The sequence below is a fragment of the Heliangelus exortis genome, chromosome 2 (assembly GCF_036169615.1).
Source record: "Heliangelus exortis chromosome 2, bHelExo1.hap1, whole genome shotgun sequence".
Lineage (NCBI taxonomy): Eukaryota > Metazoa > Chordata > Aves > Apodiformes > Trochilidae > Heliangelus > Heliangelus exortis.
In genome coordinates, this window is record NC_092423.1 from 61,726,262 (window position 1) to 61,740,723 (window position 14,462).

The 14,462-nt window shown below is 41.1% G+C and overlaps 1 protein-coding gene across 1 annotated transcript in view; it reads left to right on the forward strand.

Annotated features, from left to right (window-relative positions):
- The window catches only part of SIRT5 (sirtuin 5), a 79,636-nt gene extending 72,929 nt beyond the window's left edge, over nucleotides 1-6,707 (forward strand). The window contains exon 10 of the mRNA XM_071736369.1: nucleotides 6,698-6,707. The gene's annotated coding sequence lies outside the window, so the exon portion shown is untranslated. The remainder of the gene's footprint in view (nucleotides 1-6,697) is intronic.
- Nucleotides 6,708-14,462: the final 7,755 nt, after the last annotated feature.

Below are 14,462 nucleotides of genomic sequence, written 5' to 3' on the forward strand. Positions count from 1 at the left end.
TACATTTGAAGACAAAACAGGTGTTCTCAATTCTCAAATATTCCATCAGATCTTCTAGCTTAGATATGTATTGTGTCTAAGTTAAATTGATTATGTTCATGCAGGAAATTAATATATTGCAAAAGACTAGGGTGTGCAATGCTGTCCTGCTTTTAACTTGTCTGAGATTAAGGAGTCAGGGCCCACAGAATTAAAAAATAGCCCAGTAGGGTGGCTGCTTAGCTCTGGGAACAGGCTGCTGAAATTTGGATTTAGTTCTGTGTCAAAAGATAAAGCATGAAGGTAAAGAAGAAAGGAAGAGACACATGCACACAAAATATATCAATGTAAGGTCACGGCAAGTTGTGGTAGAGCATGCCAAAATTTCTAAGAGAACTTTGTTCAAAGGATAAAAAAAAAAACCCTTACTTCATTTACAGCAGTAAGTTAGAGTACAAAATATGGCATACCTTACATATTTGCATGTTAATAATAGTTCTGGAAACTGAAACATATGTCAGTCTCAATACAAAATAGGCATAAATTAATTTCAATTCAGTACCTGCTTATCCCTGTTATGAAATTCTTGCATCAGAGCCAAGAGAATCAGTAAAAGAGCAATGCATGATGTGGGAGGGGCTTCATCATGCCTAACTGGGACAGCTTGGGAACTGTGCCTGTGTGTAATTTCTGTATTCTGATTTAAGGTTAAAAATTGCTGTGTTAACAAATGTCTCAGAGGATGCAGAGCTGACCTGTGAGGCCTGTGTTCACACAGTTTCCAGAGATGAGAAAGCAAAGTGTTACTAGAACTCAAATGCTCCCATTCAAAAATGGGAACATCTTCTGAAAGTCAGATAGCTGGAGGCTAAATCAGTCCTGTTTGAGTTTACCTGATGGAATCAAAGAATTTTCTCAGATGTGGAGCATGTCCAGCACTGGTGGATTCTCCAGTGCTATGGGGTACAATATGATGATAATGATGCAGCCAAGCCCTTCTAACATCTCTCTGACACTGAATGGGGCAGTCCTGCCTTTTCCAGGCTGTGCTAGTGTGATCCTGTGGTGGGACAGCTCACTTAGCTAATCCAGCAAAAATACTGCTCATGTGCAGAGTTAATTTCCTCCTAGTTTAAGTCCCTTGAAATGCTTGCTGTGAGACAAGATGAGCTCCAGTGGAACAGGAAGGGAAGCTGCAGGGGCACCCAGGTAGGGAGGAGGTGTAGTGGGATCATCACCCCTTTTGGCAGAGAATAATGATTAGATCAACTGAGCTGAGCTGTCTAATCCTCCTGTGGGTCTGGCAGGCTGGAGGGTGCACTCAGAGTCACAAAAAACTTGAGCAGGGAAACAGAAAAGAGAATCCTCCTTTCACAGCACATCAGTTTGGCTTTGAGATCCAACTCACAACTAAAGAAAAAGTTTCTTGTGACTTGGATGAGAGCAGAAAGCCTGTCACTGGCCCCGGCTCAAAGAAAGCTCAGAAGAGCACACAGATAGTGATTATTTTGCACAGATCTGTATATTCCTTTAGCTGCCTCAGTAGGGCATGCTCAAAGCTAGCACTCCTCAAACTCGTGTGCTCAATTCCTTCCACAACCGTACATCCATTAAGAGATGCTCTGTACCCTGCAACTTGGTATTGCTTTATAGGAAGGGGAGGACAAGACCCATGCTTGAGGTAATGTGGAGCCTGGGGTAAAGGGAGATGCAATTGTGTTTCGGGAGATTATAGGAGCCAGGTTACCAAAGGTCTCTTTCCCACAGAGGGGTAACAGAGGGTTTATGCGCAAGAAACCAGGGATCAGCTCTGTGATCTGTTCAGAAAAAAAAAAAAAACAGTGGGAAAATACATGGGCCCAATATACCATGAGGTAACCATCAGCACTCTAGAGCAGGGCTGTATTAAAACTTAGCTCTCTCTCTTTTTCATCATAATTTTTCCTTAGTGAAATATTCAGAGCCATTTTGGTCCAGCCTGCATCTGTATTACCTGACTGAAATTTCATATGACCCCCTTCAGGTCCCCCAACCAACAATGCTTCATTTGCTGCTTGGGGAAAAATGGTCTGCAGTCACTGACCCTATTTTTCCCATTATGAAATAATTTATCTGTATTCTAGACTTTCCCTGCTGAGCTAACCCACATTAATAAAGCAAAATGCAAATCATGTGCTATCTCTGCTGACCCTGACTTTGAAAACTGTTTTTTCTTTCACAGCTTCTCATCCTCAACAAAAGAGATGCAGGCATAAGCTTAGAAGTCAGCAGTTATATCTTTCTGTCTGTCAAGTGACCTGCATCCCACTTTTTATTACAGACTTCCTGTAAAGTGGATACTGAGACCTGGTGATGCCGTAGGAAATGACAGATTATGCCAATTAGGCTAATTAGATAGGTCCATATCCCTCTACCAAAATCTTTCCCTCCTTTTCCTTAGCTGTCTCCTTGTGCTTAATTCTTCCTTTCCATCTTGCTGATTTATCTGAAAACCAGCTTTGTCACTAAAGGATGTATGTACATCCATCAGTTTTCAGACAGTGGAAAGAAAAGTCTCTGAGAACATCTTCCCTACCCACGCTGGCAAGCTCTTTCTCCTACGACTTCTTTTTACCGTGTGAGGCTGCATGGACCAGTTCCTAAAGATATTAAGATTTACACCACTTCTCTATCACACACTCTTAACACTTCTCTCTCTTGTTATCTCTGTCCTTCAAAGCTTCCACTAACTTTCTTCTGGCATGCAGTTATTCTCAATATTCACATTCCCTCATTTCCTTGGCTCCTCTTTCACCAAGACTAATACCACAACTCACATACAGCAAGTACTTCCAATCCCCTTTTCTTCTCTGTCTTGCTTTGCTGACATTTTGCTTTAACTTTCATTGCACCACCAAAGTTGCTCTCGTGACTTCTGCTTCCTTAAATGATGTTGTCTTTATTTATATCTTCACCGATCCCTGTCTCTTACTTTTGTCATCTTGCTGCCAGCTTTATCTTTCCTCTCAACAGTTTCTTTCCTTGGCTTTCTCAACTCCATCCTCACTTCTCCCTTTTGACAGCTGAGGCTTTCTTTTCCATTCCCGTTTGCCGTGGAAATCTCAGCAGGCTTTCTCTCTTCTGCCTCTCCCTGTGGAACAGTACCCAACCATGCTGGCAGCATTCTGCTTCAGTAATGTGCATTTATCTTGGTACCTTCATCCATCATGTCCTACATTTTAGCTACTACATCTTCTGGGGGAAGTGTCTTCACCAAACTGCCTTTCACGCCTGATGCTGAACTTCTGATGAGCCCCATGAAGTGCCACACCACTTCCTCTACACTGTTTATAAGCATTATCCTTCCTTTTGTCCTACACTGTTACTTGGACTAATCAAAGCCAGTCCTAGCCCAAGGCAGTCAGACCACGTTCAAGCTTTGCAATCCTTCCTCTCAAAGTCACAGCACTCCAGGATGTTGTCTCCCTTTTCTTCTTCCCTGTATCTGTATGGTAGATGCCCATAATTGCCCCTTCCCCCCTGCTAAAAACCAAAAGCCAGTACAATTATTCTTGTCCATTTTCTCACCTGTTTAAATCCCTCCCTGACTACATCTTTTACCATAATTCAATTTTTTATATTCTTCCTCCTTCAGTCACACCCTCTCCTAATGACTTTTACTTCTTTTCAGGCCATGCATTTCTTCTTCTGCTTTATCAGTGATGCAAAAATTAATCATGAAATTTGTTGACACTCCTTGTTTCATACTTCTTTTCATTCTGCCTGAATAGTTATAATACAAATCATAAAACTTGGGAAAGCTATCTTTCCCTCCACCCTGAACCTTTCAGATAAACTTAGATAAACTAGCTTGGAAACTGGAGATAAATTCTAGTTTAGCAGCCTAAAAGAAAGAAAAAAACACCTAATCATGACCAAAGAACAATCTGACAGAACTAAAAAGAAAAATACTTTAGTGGTTGGTTTGTTGTTTTTTCCCCACTGAGGGTTTAAAAAATACAATGAACAAATAAACAGAGTCTGATGAAAGCCAAGCAATCAGAAATATAGTAAAGAACTTACTAATTGTCTGGATTACACCAGAATAAATGGTAAAATATTTTTAAGGACAATATGTGGGATAGAAATTGTGGTTGCACTGCACTGGGAAGGGAAGAAAATGAATGAGATGGAGTCACCAGGCTAACAGCTTTTTTTGCCAAGTCCAGCAGTTCCATAGTGCATCTGAATTTCTGCCTAGTGCTTCCTAATTTAGAGCTTCATCCTCTCAACAGAGCTGTTGGATGTAGCTCAGTTAACACCAACCAAATTAAGTTATTTTATAAGCCTGGAGCTCTAGCAAGTGATACTCTGTAGATGTAGCTCTGCCACCTCTATGATAAGCCATATGAATGCTCATATTTGTGGGGGATAACCAGTCCCACAAAAGCTCTTGTAGGCAGCAGGTGCCAGGACGGTGCTCGCCCCGCCTGTGCCCAGCTGGGCCAGTCCCAGCTGGGCACAGGCGGGGCGAGCACCGTCCTGGCACCTGCTGCCTACAAGCTCTAGTGACACTTCTGTCTAATTCTTAAAGAAATGAGTAAGGATGAATGAAAGTTTGGATACACTTGAGTTTTCTCTCCGTCAAATTTTTACACAAATATCCCCTCTGATTTCTGAGCAGCACAAGAGAACTGTAAAACCTACCAACCCCGATCTGTGATCAAACACCATCTTGGGCACCGTGCTTTGTGCTAGAGGAGCACATTGAATGATGGACGTGACAGGGGAGAATAAAACAAACCTACACCAGGAAAAGGGCACAGCAGAGAAGGCTTGACTTACAGAAATATAATTATGTAGTTACTCAGTTTAGTCACGCATAGGTTGCTTTATGAGTAAACATGCTTACTTGTCAAATGACTAATCAGCCCATTATAAACAAGAGCTTCCCTCATGCACAGAGAATAACAGGACACCTGAAACAGAACTTATGCATGTGAAGGTTTTTCTAAATGTGGCCAGCAGCATTTCTGCTACCTATGAGATTTTTCTCACCCAGTTTTTACACAGAGAACTATGTATTGCTGCGACTACATCAGTGTAATTAAAACACCACAAATTCCCTCTTAAGGAGGCTGATAAGCTGTATAAAAGAGACTTACACCAGCCTACTCCCTTTGTATGTTATGTCACTGTAACAGGATATGCCATATACACATTTTTGTAGATACTAAATGCTCTACTGGGTGCTCAAAGATAAAACAAGGAAATTAAACACCACCTCAGCAGTGGCTGATGGCATTGCAATGCCTGCACGGAGAAGAAAGCCTCTCTCCCTGGGGAGGGGGGCTCCTGGAAGCACAGAGAAATTCCCCTGTATTGGAAGGGGATCCAGAAAGCCCCAGCCATGGGGAGGGAAGCCCCAGCCCAGAGAAAGTGGCTTCAGAAGCTGGGGGGGGGGAGGGACTTGCTGTGGAGAAGCTGAAAAGCCTGGAGGGTGTATGAGTGAGTTTTGGAGAGGCTTGGCTGGAGAACAGGGTCTGGGGGCATAGAGAAGGCTAAAAGGAAAAGTTCACTGTAACTCTCCCAGATAACTGGGGCTGGGGCAGGGAACCAAGGCAATCCCTGGCAGGTGTACAGCTATTCTGATCATTAAAAATAAATCCTGGCCACCCTGTCCCCATGACATAGGCCAAGACAAAGTGACAGTCTCTCTACAGGGGTAGATCTCAAAGCAAAACATCATCTCATTAGCAGAATAACTTAGGTTAATCATTCACAGTTTTTGCAGGGTCCTTCCAGATCTCCTTCTCTCTCTCTGGTGTGCCATTTTTTCAGTCCCAGAATGCTTCACTCTAAATTAGAACAGCTTTCACAGCTATTCAAGAAACTTCATCTCTGCAGAGTTTGCATTCCTGGATTAAAAGTTGCTGCAAGCCACCCTTTTCCCCCTTGTGAGCAAGGGGGAAAGGTTTCCACTTGTGCCATTGAAAATCACTGTCTGATTTCTCACTAGGCATGTGCCATGACAGAAAAATGTATTTACTTGAACCACTTAGGGAAGGGCTGGGAAGACTCTGAATCACTGCACTATACTTACAGGCATTAATTGCTTAAATGAACATATACCAAAAGCACGTGATTTCAAAATGAACTCTGGACAAGGCCTTTGAAGCCCACTCTATTTTTTCCACCTGTATACTTTGTAATAGTTCTGGCACAACTGTAAGCATCAGCAATATATATGTATATATTAAAAAAAAAAGAAAAAAAGAAAAAAGAAAAAAAACAGAGAGAGAGAGAGAAAGAGAAAGAGAGAGAAAGGATTGCTTCCAAACGATGAGGCAGGAGAAAATGTAAACCAGTTTGACCAGGTGTGACTGAGCAAACATCAGCAGACTGTAGCAAGTTACTGCAAAAATTGTCTAAGACAAATCCCATTGTGTTTGCTGCTGCACTGGGTGAAGTGTTGGTTTTAGCAGGATCCCCTTTGTTCAGCCAAAGACTCACGTGGCCACATTACTGGGATGCAAGTGGGATGCAAGCCTTGCCAGTGGATGCATTTTAGCCTCTTTATGTCAAATTTGAGCGGGATATTTTTAAAGTAGATCTGAGCTGCTAGATTATAAGTGTACCAATGTAGGTTTGACCCACTGCAAATTTTCTTAGTTATTAAGGTGATGACTGGAGCTAATTCATTAGCTACCATACACATGCAACATAAGTTTTATTTTAGCCTCGGAACACATAAATGCAAGGTGAACAAAATCAGAAAGTCTTAGAATTGGCCTCCTCTGTCCCTCCAGCAGACACACCCAGCTAAGTTAAGCCAACAATGTACCAGGAACAAAAGATTATTTTTCATCTCCTTTTTTGTTCAAGATACCTTGGGCTACTAATCCATATTGTATACAAAGAGCCTGCAAAAACTTCCTTCTAAAATTTTAACACCAGAAGAAATTAGGTCAGCTACTAAAGAGTAGGCTGGACATAATCAAGTTATAGCACCCTAGGGACACAAAAAGGTAGTGCTTTTTTCATTTGTATTTCATCAACTTCCACAGCTTATTGCTGTGGGAGGGATTTAAGGCAAATAATACTAAGACAGGATTTGCCAAAACATTGGAAAACTGTTTGATCATTAATCCCATTTTCTAAGATGGTGATTAGGGTAATTGCTCTGTATGTCTTTTCACCAACTTGATGTCCATGGGGGGGATCAGGAAGGACTACCCACTGTCCCCACGAAGTGCAGCACAGCTTAGTTGCCTGTTTATGCCTTTCCCCCTCCTCTCCCCCCCCCCCCGAAGCATCAAATACTTGCCCCTGAAAAGGCACAAAGTAATGGCCAGATATTGAGTTGCCCAGTGGTAGGATCTAATAATATCTGTTTCACTGTAATTATATCTCATTTTCTTTCCAGATGACTTGTTATTCTTTGGAGTGAATTTTCAAAGTGGTTAGCAGGGGAAACATTCAGCTATGTTTGGACAGACTTCCATAGAAGTTGAGCTTCTGAAATGCTACCTAGTATTTGAAAACACTTTTTTCTTTTTTTTTTTTTTTTTTTTTTTTTTTTTTTCCTGTGAGCCTGGCAGTAACAAAAGCACACAAGGTCTCATGTTGTGTCAATGGCTGTGTCATGTATTAATGCTGCCCCCCAGTTTGGCTCTGGCTTCCTTTTTTTATTACCCAACTGCATAAAAAGGTTCTTGACTGGATCTGAAGCAATGTTTGAAAACTGTTTTAATTACTAGCACATGCATTTCTGTGACACACATCCCTGTGGAATCTGGGCATCACTACTTTAATTTAGAGGCACTGATATAATAACAAGCATAATACAGACTTAGACTACACAAGACAGAAAGAAGAGAACAGTTCCTGCTCTCTCTCTCTGCAGATTAAAAACTCCTTTGGATTCTACAGCATTCTTTTGAACAGTGTCTGTAAAAGTTTCCTTGTGGTCACCTCCTCCCCCCCATGCTTATTATTTCAACAAGTACACATAAAATGTGCTTAGTTTACAAGAAAACAAAAAAATCCTGTCCTTCCTGTCAGTGCTACAGGCTTATTCTATACTTCAGAAATCCATTGGATACTTTCCCCCTCAGCTGCATCATCGGCTACAAGGGTTCTGTAGGATAGATTTATGCCTTGTTTATATTGCACAACAACACCGTCTTCAGGTTCTGCTCCCAGTGTGTGTGCACAACACGGAATTGCATCCAGATCATTTGTTCCCTCTGTCAGATTGTTTCCAAAGAGCCAAGAGGATTAAAAAAAGCAGCAAACATTTGATGTTACCAAACCCGGTTCATCTGACTTCAAGTAAACAAAGTAATAAATCCATTAAGAAATAAGATGTAACTTTTACAGTTACTCTCCAGGAGAGACCAATGCCTTCAGGAAGAGAGGGAAATTGGGGAGTGTTATGCCGGCGGCATTCCCAAGAAAGGTATGGAAGTATGCAAATAGAAATCTAATCTGGTTCTGACGTATGTGCTCAGGCAGAAAGCTATTGTTAGAGAAACATGTTGTTCCTGAGCAGCAGAACTAACGAAGCCTGATTTCCTACGGATTTGTGTCCTTTGTCCCACATCTCTTTCTCCTTCACCACAATAATCCCAGCTTTCCTCATGCCTCCAATGACACTGTCACTACCAAGAGACAACAAACTCTGAGATTAGTCTGGAGCTAGAAAAATACTTGCTGTCAGCACGTGTGTGCTGACTGACCAGCTGGCAGGCAAGCAGTATATAATGGCTGAGATCCTCTTGCCTTTTCTTCAGTCAAGGCAGTAACCTGTCTCTCTGTCCCTTATCCTGATGCCATAGTTGATGAAGTGTTTTTCAAAAATAATTATGTCTAACATTATCACTCTTTCAACTTCAGTAAAAATCTGCTTTGCCAGAGGGTTACAAAAATTATTAGGTACAGAACAAAAACTGATTGTGTAACCTTTGTTTCCACAGGAAACTAGATTCAGAAGTTCAGCTACTTTTTTCTTCTTAAAAAACAACAACAAAAAGAAACCCAGCAGGGCTAATCAGGAAGTTTTCCCACAGTCATTTTCAGCTGCAATACTTTGTGTAAGAAATGGTGACTGACCTGCTACCATGCACTAAAAGTTAGTGCCTGATTTATTTGTTTAATAAAGAAACGTGTGAAAGCCTCTACTGCTGCTGCTAACATTGAGACTTTTTATATGGCTAAATATTTACAGTCTACTGCACAATCATTAGTGCCCCTTTCCAAAGGACAACACGTTGCCTCCTCTGTGGTCTGCTCTCTGTGCACACTCTCCAGTCCCAGCTTTAGGAGAGCTTCATTAGAAACATCCACACACTGCCTGGACTTCAGACTACATTGAGCAATAAGCATTGCCTGCTCCAAGTGCTCCCTCTGGCATATTTGCTTGAATCATGACCTTCTGTTTTGGTTTTGTTGTTTATTCTAGTTTCTTCAATATACACTCCCTCTGCTGCTTTACCAAGCTGCCAGTTTAAGAACCTTCTTTTAAGAAGGTTCCTACCTGTTTCTTCCCAGAGAACCCAAACAAAGAAGAAAATAACTGAGGACAGGCAAGTTGAAAGCCTGCACCTCCCCAGTCACTTAATTTCCTCACCACAGCTTAACATCTCAGTTACAGCAAGTCTTCTGCTGGCTGAGAAGGGCAGGATAACAGCACTTGGGGAACAGCAGATGTCTGTCACTGCCCCAAAGGTGGCACAGGGCATTGCCAGCAGTGCAGGGCTGCAGAACAAGGCACAGGAAGACAGGGGCTCGCATGGTGAATGGAAAAGGAGCAGAGGTTACCTCCGCCATCAAGGTACCAGAAAAGGCTTCCATTTTACCTCTTTCCCCTCAAAATGGCTGCAGCTTCCTACCAGTCCCAGTTAATCTGAGCCTTATTGCTTCAGAGCTCCAGCAAGAGGTCTGGCAGTACCAGGACAGTAAGGAGCAGGAGAGTCAGCCCTAGGAGGTGCCCAGACTTGAGGGGAGCAAAGCATTAAGGCTGGGGTAGAACGTGCTGTTTTCTGCCATTTGGGGCTGAGTAGAGAAGGAGCAGACCATAGAGGGAGATTGAGAAGACTGTAAAACAACCAAATTGTTCATGGGCACAGGATTCTTCGTCCCTGGAGACATTTAAAAAGAGACTGGACGTGGCACTCAGTGCCATGGTCTAGTGACTGCAGCAGTAGTTAATCAAGGGGTGGACTCGGTGATCTCTGAGGTCCCTTCCAACTCAGCCTATTCTATGATTCTATGATTCTATGATTTTGGCACTGTAAGAAATGGCTTTCATAACAGAGTGAGAAACTCCTTTGCTCACCCCAGGGCTGTGTGTGGATGTAACAATGTGCATAAACACTAGGGCTGGGCCCAGTGAGCGTAAATTGGGGCAGATGTGTCCTTCCTTGTCCTCCCTTCATGTTTATACACATACACACTTTACCCTTTTTCACCTTTGGACTTCTGGGAGCAGGACAGAAGATCTGTAAAGGTGTGGTGAGGCAGAGATCACCCAGACTAAAGACTCTTAACTGGGATTGCTCATGTGCCAACGACCTAGCAGGAAGGGAGGATAATTGAAGTACAAATTACCTTTAGCTATAATTAGATGTTCACATATATTAAAAATATCTTTAAAGAAATTTAAAAGATGAAAATAAGGCTTACTGCACTTCAGAATCTAGATTTTTCTGCTTTCAAGCTCATGCTATATTGAGAGAAGCAGCCCATTAGTCCTGCCTTGATTTTACAGTAAATTATCTCAGAGGCATTGGCAGCATTAAAGAAACCCCAACCTTTAAAAATCACATTTTTCATACTCATTGAACAGTAGGGTATGACATATGCTTTTCTGATCTACTGAAATTACTGTAAAAAAATGCTGACATAGTCCTGACACTTGAACCAATGCGTATAATGTTGTAGTTACAACTCTGCTAAAAGTTTCAAGCTACAAAAAAAAAAAAAAAAAAAGAAAAAGCATTTTCCTCCGGTGCTTATATAAACCTGCAACAGATGTACATTCCTTACAGAGTCCTGTCTGTGCTAACATAAGCACCACACAATACAATGTCACCATGTTAGTTTATACTAGTCTTTTAACCAGATTTTTTTCTTGCTGCTTCTACTGGATCACTATTCCAAACCCTAAATTCTCTGGTGGTGAGAAACATCTTCATTATTTCCATCCCAGATGTTCTTATGGCAAGTGTATGTCCTTTATCTTAAATAATTCCTTCCTTCTTCTTGTGCTTGCTACTAACATAGTACCCTTGAGAGCATGCCAAGAGTCAGCTTTGCTTCAGTTTTCATTTGTTAGGCTAAATAAATCATGTTTCTGAACATCCTAGTAGCCCTCTCTAGAGCATTCAGTTTCACTGGATCTTTCTGTAACAAATAGAACTCTTTCTGTCTTGCCAACATGAGGTTGCTTCTGAACAGCACTATCTTTGTATCTTCTTCAGGCTAGATTATGTGGAACCTGAAGTCGAGATCCATTACATCTATTATGTTTCTTTTTTGACAAAGTCTGATATACAGTTATTATCAAATAAAGCTGCCAAACTGGTCTGGAACAATCTACCCTTGGTAAAGCTATACTTCTTTTCATGCAATTTCCCTTTTATATCTCCAAGTATTCTTCTGTTCATATTATTCGAAAAGCTCCCCCCATGTTATTAGAAGTAGCAATTCACAGTAAATTAAATTGGATATACAAGGGAAAGAGCACAGATAATCATAACTGTCATGCAGATCAAATGTGGCTTCTTAAGTCTGTCCAGCTAACATTGATCACATATATAAAACAATGAAATCAAGATTCTGGTGACAGTCTAAGTTGGTCCACTGAATCAGTGCAAGAAACAAAGTCTGTGTAATACACAGCTGCATTGAGCCCTATTTATCAAACTCTGTCACAAATGCTAGTTTATATATTTGATGAGCAGTTTCACTGATCTGAGCTCTTTGGTAGCAGAAACCACAAATAAAAACCAAGCAACTTGCACACAGGACTCTTGGGACAAGGTTTAAACAAATAAAATCTATTATTCTGCCTAGCTAGGGACTCATTACTGAATTCACCATTCTTTGTCTTAAAGGCTAGAATCCATTTTGGGAGAAAAACCCTTCAGCCCCTGGGATCCCAGCGAAAGTTGAGTCTTTCTTCATCATTCAACAGTTCTATTTCATCCTTTCTGCAGAAAAGATTATGCCAAGGACCATTGTTTCCTGTCTTTAGGAAGGCTGGAATCTATTCTGAGAGGGCAGATTTTTCAGTGCTTGTGGCCCTGCTAGGAACTGCAATGAAAAATAGGCAGAAACTACATTTATGCTCTTAGAAGTTGGATTTCCCTGTATAATTATCCCAGTAGGAGCTGGAAGTTGGATGACTTGTCTGAGACTGGGACAGAAGGAAGCACAAAGGCTGGTGCTCCCCTCCTGCCCCTCAGCCTGATGTGGAATAAAAAGCAAGGCAGCTCCTTTCTCCAGGAGTGCAGCTATCTTTCCCAGCAACACAATCCAATGATTTGATGCAGAAACATAATGTTTCCATATAATCTCTGAACATGGAACTTCAGCACAGACCCGTTAAACCATCCTTGCCTACACAGCTGCTGCCCAAAATTGCCTCGTAACTTAGCAACAAACTTGCTACCTGCTATCACTCATAGGCCTTCCTTAGCATTACCATTTCTTGAGTTTCTCTCTTTCATCATGCAGATGTATTTCACAGAGTTCCCCTCTCATTTGCAGTGCTTCAAGAAACTACTCACTTCCCCTGTTTCTGGCTTTTTTTTGGCTTTCTGCAGGAATTCTGTTTCATGAACATCAAAACAACTCATTTGGACTTAGACTTATCACTGCATCACCCAGCTCACCTGTTACTTCAGCAAGGGTATTAAGCAAGGCATGATCATTTTTTGGTAGTTTTCAAACAGGACTCAGACACAGTACATTAGCTCAACATAGATAAAAAAACCCACACATTTAAGTCGATTTTCACACCAACCCTTAGTGCAGTTTATGTAAGACTTCACGTTACTTACAATGAGGTGTTTTACACAGAACAACAGAAAAACACATGAAGTAAACCTCCATTTTCTGGCTCAACACGCTGCTACCATCAGCTCAAGGCAGAGGCAGCTCCACATGCTGTTGTTGAAGAGCTGTCTGTCTCTATGGCTGGGTTTTGTCCAAGAGCAAAGAGGAACTGCATGCCCTAACCTTCATTTATGGACTACAGGAACCAGCTTTGCTTATGTTTTCTTTTACTGTTGCTACAGTCTTATCTGTTTGGTATCTTAGATACTTAGAGAGTACACAGACTTCTAGCACCTTGCAATTCCCCCTCCCTCCCATTTCTGTGTCTGTTCATACATGATCCTATGGCTTGGTTTATTCAGAGATATTTGAGTACCTCAGGGTCTTGTGGTTTTGCTGCATGTGATGTACTAACACTGTATAGAAATATTTAAATTGTTGCTTGAAATACAATTTGTCCGAAAACTTAAACAAGCATCAATCAGAAGACTGCTCATGAAACCTTTCTACAAATAAGCCTTTAACTTCAGAGAGCAAGTAAAGGCTTGCAAGAGTTCCTTTGGTCATATTTTAATGTATGTTTAATGCTGTTTCATCATGAAATACATTAAATCCCTTAGGAAGCACAAACTGAAAACCAACCCTTCCCTCCTCTAAATCTCTCTGGCAGAATCCAAAATTTACTGATTAAATAACACACTGAACATTTGAAGTTAGGAACTGCGAAGGAAAATAACCTGGAGATGAGGTTTTTAATAAACATTCACCTTTCACAAAGAGTGTATTTTTGCTTTGTTTGCTGCTGACAACCACCGTTTTCTCTATCAAACAGTGCTAGCTTCCTTAGACATTCCCCCCTCCTCCCCCCCCAGTTAAAAACATTTTATGAATCATCAAATTTATAACTTCCCAGGTGTGGTTTGACACCTGAGGGCAAACCAGGACCCTGTTCCAAACAAGGCAATTTAACTGCTTAACAGCTCAGCAGACAATATGCTGCTACAGGTTTTGAAGCCTGGGATGCATTTTGACTGAACAGCAAAGAGAGAGAGAAATATCTTAGGATAGCTTTTTTGAGGCTATGGTCATGGGTATCCTCAATTCAGATTAATAAAAATTAAGCAATTCACATAGAGGAGTGAATCGTAACGCATAGAAAAGAAGGTAGACAGGATGATAAAAGAAAAAAAAAATCAACCTAGAAACATCTAAAAAGTGGAGTGGCCTTTGTATTTATTAATTTCTTGCATTGCTGGGAGAACTCTAGATATGTAATATTCAGTAAGCCAGAGAATTACCAACTTATGTTTCTTCTTTATGAATTTAGTGATCATTTAATGCTCAGCTATTGCTTTTCAAGATATGTTTCCTAGTATCTCCTGATGTAATTGCTTCTCACTTGTGCCAAAATGCTCATTCTTTGAGTTTAAATCTCTCTTTGA